This window comes from Piliocolobus tephrosceles, chromosome 4, assembly GCF_002776525.5.
Source record: "Piliocolobus tephrosceles isolate RC106 chromosome 4, ASM277652v3, whole genome shotgun sequence".
Taxonomy (NCBI): domain Eukaryota; kingdom Metazoa; phylum Chordata; class Mammalia; order Primates; family Cercopithecidae; genus Piliocolobus; species Piliocolobus tephrosceles.
The window spans coordinates 117,087,627-117,101,467 of NC_045437.1; positions in this window are offsets into that span (position 1 = coordinate 117,087,627).

A 13,841-nucleotide genomic window follows, 5' to 3' on the forward strand; every position below is an offset into this window, starting at 1 on the left:
TTTGGAAAAAAATCTGTATAACCTCAAAAGAAGTTTTATAGATTCATCCTTTCCATCTGAAATGCCTTTCCTCTGGAAAGGAAGCTCCAAACTGCTTCCTGAAAAGAGTTAGAGACCCTTAAACGTAGAGGGTGCCATTGCCTGTCCAGGAACCCTAATTTTTCCTTCTGGGAAATGAGTGTAGTACCATTGCTCTGCCTACCCCACAGGCTGCAACATGGAGCTAATGGGTTTGAAAATGTTGTGGAAAAATAAAAAGTACAAATAGATGCAAAATGTGAATTAGTATAACAATGTAATCATTGCTGATTAAGAATTTGCAATAAACTGGTAAGACATGTGATATGGTTTGGATTTGTGTCCTCGCCCAAATCTCATGTCAAATTGTAATCCCCATTGTTGGAAGAGGGGCCTGGTGAGAGGTGATTGGATCTTTGGGGTGGATTTCCCTTTTGCTGCTCTCCTGATAGTGAGTTCTCAAGAAACCCAGTGGTTTAAAAGTGTGTGGCACCTCACCGCTCTCTCTCTTCCTTCTGCTCCAGCCATGTAAGCTGTACCTCCTTCCTCTTCGCCTTCTGCCATGACTGTAAGTTTCCTGAGGCCTCCTCAGCCATTCTTCCTGTGCAGCCTGTGGAACTGTGAGTCAATTAAACTTCTTTTCTTTATAAATTACCCAGTCTCAGGTAGTTCTTTATAGCAACGTGAGAACAGACTAATATAGCATGCTTTAGGAGCTGTGATTTCAAATGCCAATGGGGACCAGGCAGGTCAGAGAGACCTGCAGGGCCTCTGGAGTCCTAGTGCAATGATTTCTGAAGAGAAACCTGAAATCTAGATTTTTGTGTGAATTCTCTCAATTTTTAAAACTTGGCACCTAATTTAAAAATTTTCAAACATCATGCCATCCCTATAAAATGTATCCCCCAAACTACACACATTTGCAATTTCCTGGTATATATTCCCCTTACTTAAAGCTCAAGATTAACTCATTTATGTCCTGTCCATTGACATAGTTATAAACTATCATTCCCAGGACTGAAGTACGTCTTGAATTTAAAAGACAGATCCCACTATGAACAGTCTAATTTTAGACTTAGATGCTTTATTGCATTCTTGTTTCAATTGATAGTTTTTATATGACATAAAAAGCAATTCATTATTAACCATAATATTAAACTAATCAGATTACCCTATATATTCTAATCATGTCAAATGACAAAATTCTAAATAAAAACTGTTCACTATATTTATGTTTGTACAATTACACATATACCTATACTCAAAGGTGTGGATGTATCCTTATCTACACATAGTATGTTTTCAAACCCAAAGAAAACACACCTGTCATTTTAAAAAGGCACTGTGTTTTTTATTTTTAATTGTAATCTGAAAGATGTTAGCAAAACACAATTGAATGGCACATCTTCTTTTTATTGTATATATTTAAGGTGTGCAAAATAGTGTTTATATATGTGTGTGTGTGTAGATAGAGAAGTGATAGCTATAGTGAAATCTAGATACTTATCACGTTCCATAGTTACCACGTGCATGTGTGTGTGTGTGCACACATGCAGTAAGAACATCTATTAATTCTACTGTCTAAGCAAATTTTCTGTCTATAAAACAGTATTATTAACTATAGGCTTCATGCTATACATTAGATTTCTAGAGTAATAGGTCCTACCTCACTGCAAATTTGTACCCTTTAATGAACTTCTCTCCTTTTCCTCCCCCTATTATCCACCTTTCTACTTCCTATTTATACTTATTTGACTTTTGTTTTTAGATTTGCACATAGGCCGGGAGTGGTGGCTCACACTTTGGGAGGCTGAGGCACTAGGATCACTTAAACTCAGGAGTTTGAGACCAACCTGGGCAACATGACAAAACCCCATCTCTACAAAAAATACAAAAATTAGCCAGTCGTGGTGGCACACGCCTGTAGTCCCACCTACTCAGGAAGCTGAGGCAGAAGGATCACTAGAGCCCAGGAGGTGGAAGTTGCAGTGATCTGAGATCACACCACTGCACTCCAGCCCGGGCAACAGAGCCAGAACTGTCTCAAAAAAAAAAAAAAAAAAAAAAATTGCAAGTAAATATTACGTAGTATTTTCTTTCTGTGTCAGCATAATGTCCTCCTAAGTATCCATCTACAGACAAATGGATAAAGATACTTTGGTATACATAAATGAAATATTATTCAGCCTTTAAAAAGAAGGAAAGACTGCCGTTTAAAAGGCTTATCTCCAAATACAGCCACATTCTGAGATCCTGGGGGTTAGTCTTTCGACATAAGAAATGTAGGGGGACACGATTCAACCCATAGCACTCCATGAAAGGGACTTTTCAGTGCTGCCCCAGACTTCTCAGCTTTCTCTCCTGCTTGGTAACCCCTCTCCTTGTTCCTGAGTCCCAGATCAACACCACACATGGTGTGGGAAGTAGCAGGACACTACAACAACATGGCTGAAACTGGATGGCATATTAATGAGGTTCAACCCCACACTAAAAGGTTGAAGCTTCACTGCTTCCAACAATCAAGAAAATATATTCCAAATAATTCATATACATCTGTATGGATAGATGGATGGATGAAAGGATATGAAGAAAGCTTATAAAAATATGCACAATATAATAAAAAGGAACGAAATCATAGATATGGGAAAGGAACCTGCACAGCAGGACGACGTCAGGGAAAATTAGCACACAAAGACCCGTGGTGCCAGCCCTATATACTCATCGTGTACAGACTGCAATCCCAGCAGTCATGACAGACAGATGCTACTCATCAGATATTCCCAATGTGTTGCTATCACAATCAACGATCTTTGTTCTCCTGGTGATGAAACTAAATGACATAAAGTATTCCTACGGCCTTAAGCTAAAGATGGCAGATCAACTAAAAATATTCTGAGAGCATTAGGAAGTAGAAGGCCAAGAATCTTGCTATATCTTTGATTCAGCATTCCGAGACTGTCCATACCCAGTTCTGGGACTGTCCACTGACATCTTTTATCCCAAGACAGGCTCCTATGCACATACTGTCATGATCCACTTTCTTCAAAACTCCAATTAAAAAAATAATAAGAAGAAAGGCCACATTTTAAAGTAGGCCAGCCTTTAATATGTGCAGACAAAAGACAAACAGTCCCAAAATATCCCCACCCACACCTCTTCATCTCCACACCCACCGTATTCAGAAGGACTTTTCATACTCTTCATGTTGTCCAGAGTCCTAGGACTCTGGTGAAAACCCTATAGCTGCTTCTACCAAAATACCATGCAGTGTGGTGTCAATCTGGGATTCAGGAACAAGGAGAGGAGTTACTAAGCAGGAGAGAGGGCTGAGAAGTCTGGGGCAGCACTGAAAAGCCCCTTTCACAGAGTACTATGGGCTGAATTATGTCCCCTTAAATTCCTTATGTTGAAGGCCTAACCCCCAGGACCTCAGAATATAACTGCATTTGGAGATAAGACTTTTAAAGAGGTTATTAAGGCATAATGAGGTATACAGATGGACCCTAATCTAAAATGACTGGTGTCCTTACAAGAAAAGGAGACTAGAACATAGACACATACAGAGAGAGGTCCATGTAAAGGCACAGGAAGAAGATGGCCATCTATAAATCAAGCACAGAGACCTCAGGAGGAACTAACCTTCATCTCCAACTTCCAGCCTCCAGAACTAGGAGAAAATACATCTCTGTGGCTGAGGTCTCTCAGTATTTTATGGCAGCCCTAGCAAACTAATGCAGGGATTTAAAAACAACCACCATAACTCTTCTGTTACTGGGGAGACCGTCTTGATGAGAGGCTCTTGCTGATGAGAAAGAACTCTTGAAGAAGGAAAGATGGCCTCTTGCATGCTAGGGCTGTACATTCTTAGTTCACCCTTAAAATTTTGCTCTACTTTACTACCTCTCATTGTTTGTTTGCCTAGCCTTAGGCTTTTCAATCTTCTGATTGAGAAGTCTCAACTGCTATTTCCCACCATCTTGATGCCGACTGCTGCAATTCAAATGTATGTTCAAAATTACCAGGCTGGTGAGAAGGAAGATGGGACTTGGTGGGACAAAGATGGAGCTGGTGAGAGTGGCAGTGACATCTGTGAAATGTGAACAGATGAACAACGTAATAGCAGTTCACCGTGACCCTTATATTGGCTACACATTTGACATGCCAACTCATTCAGTCATGTCATGTTACCCCACTGGTGCAAAAATGGACGTGGAACTGTTACATGGTTTGTTCAAGGCCACATGCTAAGTGAGGTGGAGTCAGCATATGGATCCAGCCAGTCTGGTTCCAGAGCCTATGCTCTTAACTCCCACCTCTCAGTGAGTTCCCCTCTTTCCCATGGGGCTTGGGCTTCACAGAACTTGATACAAACTAGGACTCTGCCAGCTGTGGCAGAAATGCAGCCCAAACTCCCATAATTTAGATAAAGAGTGGCTCACTAGACAGGATGAATCTAGGACACCAATGAGTTGCTGGGGTTTTGCATCTCTCTTCTCTGCTTCTCTCTGAATGTTAGCTACATCTTTGCTACTAGTGATGGACCCTCTCCATGTGGTGGGAAAGATGACCACGAGAAGCCCCAAGTTCATGCCAACACAGCAAGCTCAGAGGCAAGAGGCGGGCATTCCCACCAGCACCAGGAGAAATGTCCTGGCCATCTGGAATCACTGTGACTGCAGGACAATGCTCTGAGTGACCTTGGACCAACCCAGTTCTGCCCACTCTTGCTGGTAGATCTCCTGAATAAATAGAGAACGTGCTGAGATTGTAACACCCTGAGATAGGGAGTGACTGGCTGAACATCTTGGGCTCTGGTCTAGCCTCCCCTAGAAACAGAATGTCCCTCAACACTTTAGCCCAGTGAGTCATGTGACCTTGTGGTATGTAACCCGGCTAGGTGGACTTTCAGGGTCCCTGTTCTACAGTGCAAATCAGATATGCACCGTCAAGACTCCATCCACCCCAGGGAGCTTTCACAGCATTGGAAGACCGACTCACAATGAATCCTAGGCTTCTGTGTCCCTTGCTGCCTACCTGTAAATAATGGATCCACTTCACACGACTTGTTGCATATGAGTACGTTCTGTCTCTCTGGATTCAGACAAGTTGGTAAGCAGTGCACAGGGAACCTGCTTCACAGACCTTCCTGGGACAGATAACTGTCAGCTGGGCAGTTATTTGGCAGTACCAACTTGAGTCATGTCTCCACACTCGTGACTGGGGTTGCAGTGTGGCAGTTTGTTACCAAGTGAAGAAAAAAGAAGCATTAGCAGAAGTTTGACCTAGATAGGCAAAGATGTTGCCCAAAGCATCACAGCTAGGGAGGGAGAGAACTTAGCATCCAGGCCACAAGAAGCCATGAAAGAGGTCCTGATAGAAAGTTCCCCAGGTGCAGAACACTCCATGCTTCTAATACCATTTGCATAAGAAAAGGTAAAAATAAGAGTGTATATTCCATTTGTATGTGAGTAAAGAAACTCTGGAAAGACAGGTGCACCAAAAAACTAGGACAAGTGATTCCTTACGGGGGTGGGAAGAAGAGAGTGGACAGAGATCAGAATGGTTGTGACATTGCTCACTGTGTGTCTCTCTGTATGCTGTTTTAGTTTTAATCATTTAAAAATATTACCAGTTTTGGCCAGGCGTGGTGGCTCATGCTTGTAATCCCATCACTTTGGGAGGCTGAGGCGGGTGGCTCACCTGAGGTCAGCAGTTCGAGACCAGCCTGACCAACATGGAGAAACCCCGTCTCTACTGAAAACACAAAATTAGCCGGGTGTGGTGGCACATGCCTGTAATCCCAGTACATGGGAGGTGGAGGCAAGAGAATCACTTGAACCTGGGAGGCGGAGGTTGTGGTGAGTGGAGATTGCACCATTGCACTGCAGCCTGGGAGCCTGGTCAACAAGAGTGAAACTCTGTCTCAAAAGAATTATATATATATATGTTTATGTTCTTTATATATATACACATATATATATTTAAAACCAGTTTTTAAATATATATGTAAATTAAATTAAAAGTAAACCCCAAAAATGCATAGACAAAAGATAGGAGGGAAACAGGCTAAATGATAACAGTACCTGCCTTTGGATGTTAAGTCTAAGCATAATTTTTTTCCCTTTGCATTTGTTTTCCAAATTTCTTAAAATGAACATGTATTGCATTTTATAATGAAAAGAAAAGAAACTAAAAAGCTTAAACTAGATAAATATTTTCAGAATTTTTTCTGCTGCGTATATTCGTCAAACACATGACACATGATGCAGAAATAATAATAATTCTGAAAATATCCTATCAAATGATTTTTTCTTTCCTGTAAATCAAGTCACCCTACAGCTCCCCAACCATTCATTGACTCAGAGGGCTAAGCAATGGCTGAGCTTTGAATTTCAAATGAGATTTGTGATGGCAGCAGCAAAAAAAAATAGTTTTGAAAGTCAGGCTTCACTGAGAAAAGGGATTGCTAAACTCCACATTGCTTCCCTTGCAAAGAACGCTGTGTGCTTGTCTGAACCCACTAGTTGGAGAAAAGGCAGGATTTGACAAGAGGGGAGCTCTCTCCCCCACAGAAAAGAGAAAGAGTCCCTTTGGCCTGGAGAGTGGCTCAGAGGAAGCAGAGAGATTGAGAGGGGCAGATGAGGTAGGGTGATGGTCTCACCCTCAGCCTGATCTCTGCAGACCCAGCAACCACACCCCTTCCTGAGCCTTGGCTAGGTGTGTCAGGGAGAGCTCCAGCAAGCAAGAAGAACTCCCAGACAAATCAAGGGAAGGGAAATTGTTACAAACTGATTTGTGTTCTCCCCAAATTCATACGTTCAGGACCAACCCCCAGATATCAGAATGTAACCATCCTTAGAGATAAGGTCTTTAAAGACACGATTAGGTTAAATGAGGCCTTAAGGGTGGAACCCTAACCTAGTAGGACCAGGGCCCTTATAAGACCAGGAAGAGACACCAGGGACATATGTGCAGAGAGACCACCGTGTGAAGAGGAAGCAAGAAAGTTGCAGGCTACAAGCCAAGGAGAGAGGCCTCACGAGAAGCCAACCCTGACGGCACCTTTATCTGGAGACTTCCAGCCTCCAGATAAATTTCCATTGCTTAAGCCACCCGCTCTGTAGCATTTTGTTACAGCAGCCCTACCAAACTAATACAGAAACCATTTCTCAGAATGTCCCTGCTGCAACATCACATGGCCAAGCAAAATAGAAATAGTCACACGTCATGGTTAGGTCAAGAGGCCAGGATGAGACAGTGCTCCTAGTGGGCAGTGTTCAGGAGACTCAGAGGCTCCCATGAGTCCTGGTTGTGAGACAGGATCTGCCAGTACCAGCAGACCCAGAGAGGCCCACACAGTGGGACCAGGCTGTGTCCAAACACAGGGACCTCACCACCAAGGAAGTGGAGAGATACTGATGTCAGTAGTGGGTGCTTCTGTGGCCCTAAAGAGACCAGGAAAAGTGAAAACCTCCATTCAGGACACGTGCAGGATGTCAGGGACTGGGTCCCATCAGCTACACCACAGCAGGGTACACAGGAGGGCTGCAGAAGCTCCCCACATGGTCACAGAGCTATTGAACAGTCACTGGCCCCTCAAGATCTCCTGGGGAAAATGGAAGGAGAAGCAGGAGGGAAGAAGCTCTAAAAGATGATTCCAGCCCCCAACCCCCCACCTGGGTGCAGTGGCTCATGCCTGTAATCCCAGCACTTTGGGAGGCCAAGCTGCAAAATCACTTAAGGCTAGGAGCTCAAGATCAGCCTAGGCAACATAGTGAGATTCCTATCTCTACAGAAAAAAAAAAAAAAAAAAAAAGTTTATTTCTCCCCAAAGAGTCTTTTCATTCAGAAGTATTTAAGTTGCCTTTAACTACCAATTTAGTTTTTCCACCATATTTTTATTGCACCTCTGCATTGCTGTGGATTCATTTCCAACCAAACCATAGGTGCTAGTGGGGCTAAGAAGACATCTATGAGACATCAAGAAAAATGACCTAAATGTGGCCAAAGCAGTTATTGAGCCTCAGGCATCGTAGCACAGAATTCAAACTGACCTGAAGGACGTGCAACCGGGTAGGGTTCCAGGAGCCCTAAAGGAGCTGCATGGGCCCTCTCTTGAGATGTGGCAGGGACCCCAGAAGAAACGTTATATGAAGCTCTGGTCGTTCTCACTTGAGGGTGAGTTCCTGTCCAAGAGCTTGGAGGTCTTCCTGCTTTTTTCCATTTTTAAAAGAGCAGATGTTCTCCTGGGAAAGAGATATTTAGCTACCCAAACAAATCAAAGAAGCGGAGTAATGGAAATAAACCAGGCATCTGCCTGCCACTGTGGCAGTGCCCAAAGCAATCACATTAGCTAGAGGGGAACATCCGGCCTGAGCGAGGGCTGCTCAGCTTGGCGCGGTTCCTGCCCAGAGCCAATGACGAATACGACTGTCTTTGTTCTGGTTCTCGAAGTGAAGACGGTCTGTGGGGTTATTTGTCTAGTTTGTTGACTCTCATAAAAGACATTCATAAATTTATTCTTGGTGCCAGGGGTGCTTACTGGTGTCAAAGTGGAGTCTTTTCAGACAGTTGCTCCATGTTAAAACAAGCCACTCAGATGCATCTATAAATAATTGTCTGGGGCTTCGTTGAGCTAACAAACAGGTTTTTTCCCCCTCTCTCCTCTCTTTTTAAAATCAACTCTAAAATGATTTCATAAACAACGAGAGGAATTTCCCATTAATATTAAAGTGTGTCTGGGTTGGTCATTTTAATAGAACTTTCCAGAGGGAACAAGCAGTTCTTCCATCTTGTCCATGTGAAACCTGTTCCCTTTTCAGAACAAGACATTTGGCAGCCCAGCCTCACTAGGACCAGTCATAGCTTCCTCTCTCCACCACCCTATGTCCATCTCTTTCTCTGATTTAGCCAAATAGAAGGACAGAAAGGCAGTGAACAGCTGCAGTCTGGGCCCATCAGAGAGCTTGTCACCACCCCCAAGGCCTTCAGGGTTTCCACTGACCTCAGGTCTCCAGAATTTTATTTTTCAAGCTATCTTGGTTAGAAAGGTAAAATTATGGCTGTGTAAGTTTCACTGATATAACAAAACTCCCTCCTGCAAGCTCCCCTGCAAATAATGGTAGCTTAAATAAGACAGAAATTTATTTCTCCTTTACCTAAAAGAAGTCCAGAGGTAGAAAGCCCTGGGTTGGTATGTTGGCTCCACAGTGTCACCTTCTGTCTTCAAAATTTACCATAATTGACAGGTCACCTCATGGTCTAAAACAGCTGCTGAAGTCCAGGTATCATGTCTGCATTCCAAGCAGCCAGATGAAGAAAGAGTAGATAAAGGCTGTTCCTTCTCATTCAAGGATATTTCCTGGAATTACCACACAATACTCCTTATACTTCATCAGACAGAATCTAGTCAGATCACCTCACCTAGCTGCAAGGGAGGCTGGGACATGAAGTCTTTTCACTGAGGCAGCAGTGTTATTTGAAAAGGAAGAATGGACTTCGGGAGGCCACCAGCCAAGCCATCTAGGCCATGCGGATGAGTGCATTTGATAACCTCCCACAGAGTCTTCTAACAACTACAGATCCGCACCTTCACACAATCCTGCCACTGTTCTATTTTTAAAGAGTTTCCATTTTCACATCCCTTCCCTTTAAAACTCACTATCTTTCACTTTTTCTTTCTGAGTTGGGATTCTGAGAAGTTGGACCAGTAGCCTGATTTAAGTTTAGTTCTCACCAGGTCAGGAACACACATTGGCTTAAAATCCTGCCCTGTGAACTGCCTCCTACATTCTGAGGGTCATAAGAAACCAGGCATGTAGATCATTCCAGAAGGATTTCTATAAATACAACTCGAAAGAAAAATGTGAGTCTTGCTTCATTCCTGCTTCACTCAGGGACCAGCACAAATCTTCTGGGCCTTGCGAGCCCCCACCAGGGAAGGTACCAAAGTCAAGGTCAACAGCAAAGCTGCTATGGCCAGGATCACCATGGATGGAAAAAACCCACTGCCTGGGCCAGCCCTGCAGACATGACAGATAGTCAATTGCTCCCTTGGCCCCAGCCTGGATTCTGAAGATCAACCTCAGCTTGGACTCCACACTTTGTTTGAGACCCCAGACACTGGCCCTGCTTTGTCATGTGGGATTTCAGCAGACGATACGTGGTCTTTATTAGCTGGCCTCCTGGTGCCCTCCTGCCCTTATATGCCACCCCATCAACCCAGCTCAGTGCCTGCTGCACTCCACACCAACCTCATTACTGCCACAACAAATGCCATTGAGGATGGAGTGTCAGAACATTCTCAACATGAAATCTGCCCACCTACACTGGGTAGGTCACACGAGTAGAGTGAGTGGTATTAGGATGCCCATGCAGTTGTCATAGAAAGGTGGAGTAAAAAAACAAGTAGGAATGGCAAGGAAAAACAAGCCACAAAGCAGCCTTCCTTACATTGGATTCCATGACATACCAGCTCCATGCAATGTTGATAGGTGTGTCCAACCCTGAAAGCCTGTTCAGCTAAGTTTAGAAACTGTTGCCTTTAGAAATTAATAACTTAACAAATTAAAGCCTCTGAGAAGGCCTGCAATAAAGAAAGCTACTTGTTTCCTTTATTTGACCCAGCAGTTTCTCAACTGCTTAACTACCCCAACTTTCCTTCTGGAATGTCTATTAATGTCTCATAAAACCAAGGCTCATCAGGACACTAAATGATGCAGTAAAGCACTGATGGCCACAGCTACTTCTCTGACTCTGGAGTCAAACCGCTGACATTCAAATTTCAGCTCTAGCATTTTTTCAGCGGTCTGACCTTGAGCATGTTATTAAATCTCTTTGTGCTTAGTCTCCTCATCTATAAAATAGGGGTAATAATAGTATCGACTTCATAGAGTTGTTGCAAGGATTAAGTGAATTATGCATATGGAATGCTGAAAACAGAATAAAGTTAATTGGGATGTGATGACAATGATGAAGATGACAATTATGATGATGATGATGATGATGATGACAACCCTGTCCTGGAAACTTTCCACAGCTTATGTTTCTCCCAGTGGCCAGCACTATGGTTATGATTGCCACTACATCTCCAGCATCTAACACAAGGCCTGGATGCTCCATAAATGTTTGTTGAATGACTAACAGATGGAAACCTGAAGTACAGCATGAGAAATCACAAAAAGCAACAGACTCTTTGAACAGTAGCTACAAGTAAAAATCAAAGCAGCATTTCCCCCGGGAAACGGGACTCATATCTGTCTTCCCAAACATGTAAGCAGGTCTCTATTGGACACCTAGAGGGTGGAAGGACAACTGGATGTCACACACAGTGTCCCATAAGCTGAAATAGCACATTGGCACCTTTCTTCCCCCTTCAGCCAATTTATTGATCTACCATGTGGCCTGGGTTAGAAACAAGGGTGGCTAACTGTACCATACCATCTTGATCCTCAGTCTTAGTGAATGTGAATAAGAAAACTTACAGAGAGGGTCAGCAGCTGGTGCAAGAAGCTGAAGTTGGAATTCAAAGAGAGAAGAAGAGAGAAAGAGTCAAAAGTGGAATTGGTAAAGAAGAGAGAGGGACAGAGAGAAGTCAGGTGGTGGTGGTAGCAGGTGCGGTGGAAGCCTGGAGAGAACAAGTTTGGTCAAGCTGCAAAATCAAGTACAGAGCCTCTTCCTGGAGGAGGGAATCTTTGTGGCCAGAAGTGTCCATTGGCCTGGAAACTCCACGGACATTTTGAGGACCCTGAGATGGAGGGAAGAAGGCAGGAGGAACTCAGCTGGAAGTGGAGGAGGCAAAATGCATCCAGCAGCAGCAGCAGCCACAAGAGCACCCCTTGGGGGAGGCTCCTATTACATGCCCCTGCCCACAGCCCCACAACCAGGGCCTGAGCATTACACAGTTAGAACAAAGACACAACCTTCTACAAGATACAAGAAATAGTACAGAAGCCACTCTTGGAAGTTCCCCTTACATGCTGTATTAGTCCATTCTCATGCTGCTAATAAAGACATACCCAAGACCAGGTAATTTATAAAGAAAAAGAGGTTTAATGGACTCACAGTTCCTCATGGCTTGGAAGGCCTCACAATCGTGGCAGAAGGCAAAGGAGGAGCCAAGGCATGTCTTACATGGTGGCAGACAAGAGAGCGTGTGCAGGGGAACTGCCCTTTATAAAACCCTGAGCTCTCATGAGACTTATTCAATATCACCGGAACAGCACAGGAAAGACCCAACCCCATCATTCAATTACCTCCCACCAGGTCCCTCCCATGACATGGGGGATTATGGGAGCTACAATTCAAGATGACATTTGGGTGGGGACAAAGCCAAACCATATCACATGCCCAATTCCTGCTGCAGCCCAGCTCTGGATTTCCTCAGTCCTTCCTTATTCTTCTGTGTACACTCTATGTATTTACACACTCATACCTGCAGGCCCATACTTTGCCTACATGGTAATAAAGGTCCCTGGGTCCTTACATCACTTTGTCTGCCTCAGCTGTGGCCATGGGGAATAGAGGGAGCCCCATCCAGGCTGAAGATAATGTGGGGGCTGGGGAGCAGGAGAAAGCCAAGAGCAGCCTCGATGGGAACCCAAAGTCATCTCTCCTCATGCACAGCCTGCCTGTGGCTCCCCATTTTGTCTTGTTAAAGCCATGCCCTCCCAACTTCCAAGATTTGCCACCATGTGGCCCTGCCTCCCTTCCTTCCACACACACACTTCCATGCACGTTCCCAACACGAGAGACTTCACGCTGGCTGTTCCCTCTGCCTGGGACACTTTTCCCTAAGCAGCCACCTCCCTGCTTCAAGTCTCTGCTCCAGTCCCACCTTCCATGAGAGGCCCACCCTCACCCCCTAGATACTGCTTCCACCTGCTGCCCCACCACCTATCTCAGTCCCCACACCCTGCATCTGGTAATAGGTCATTTATTTGCTCATTGTTAACTGTCCAGTCCCCACAACATGTAAGCTCTATACCAGCACACACCTCAGCCTATGTTGGTCAACAATGAACTCCAAGCACCTACACATGCACCTTATGTCACAGGCACCAGGGAGGAAGTGTTGGAATGGACACTTGGGGGTGGGAGGAGGAAATGCCAAGTCACAGTCAGGGGAGATGGGCTTTCCTGCAGCCACAAAAGGTAGGGGTGCAGTGATTTTATTTGGCTACTAAAGAAAGAGGCAGAAATTTGGGTAACTGAGATAGTGGAAGGGGTATGTAGAGAGCTATAGTCTCAAAAATACAAAGAGCCAATTTTCTATGGGGTTGGGATTATGAGTGCTTTGCACTTCTATTTTGTATTATGTATATACAGTGAACATGGATCAATATTTATGTGTAATATATACATTTATGTAGTAAATATAAATATATATAATATGAATTGATGCTTATATAAATGTAGACATTTATATATAAGTATAAATATTTATATATTATATAAATATTATAAATATAAGATATACATATGCTTAATATAGTATTTTTGAAATATTATCTTTATATTTTATATATTTATGAATTTATATATTTTATATGCTATTTGAATGTTTATTGTGAACCTACATGTGATTTTGGTAATTTTTATTGAAATCCTCTATGGAAAAGCATAGTGAATGAATGCACACAGCAACAACCACTGCACATACACAGAGAAGACTCTGACCCCTGAGATCTGAGGTCAGCCTCTGAGGTCAGGGACAGGGCACTATGAACATTAGGGGAGGACATGAGATCCTTGTGGTATAACCCTTGTGGTATAAGGCCTCAACCTTAATCTAGTCTCCTCTTCTAGTCACAGAGCCCTGATGT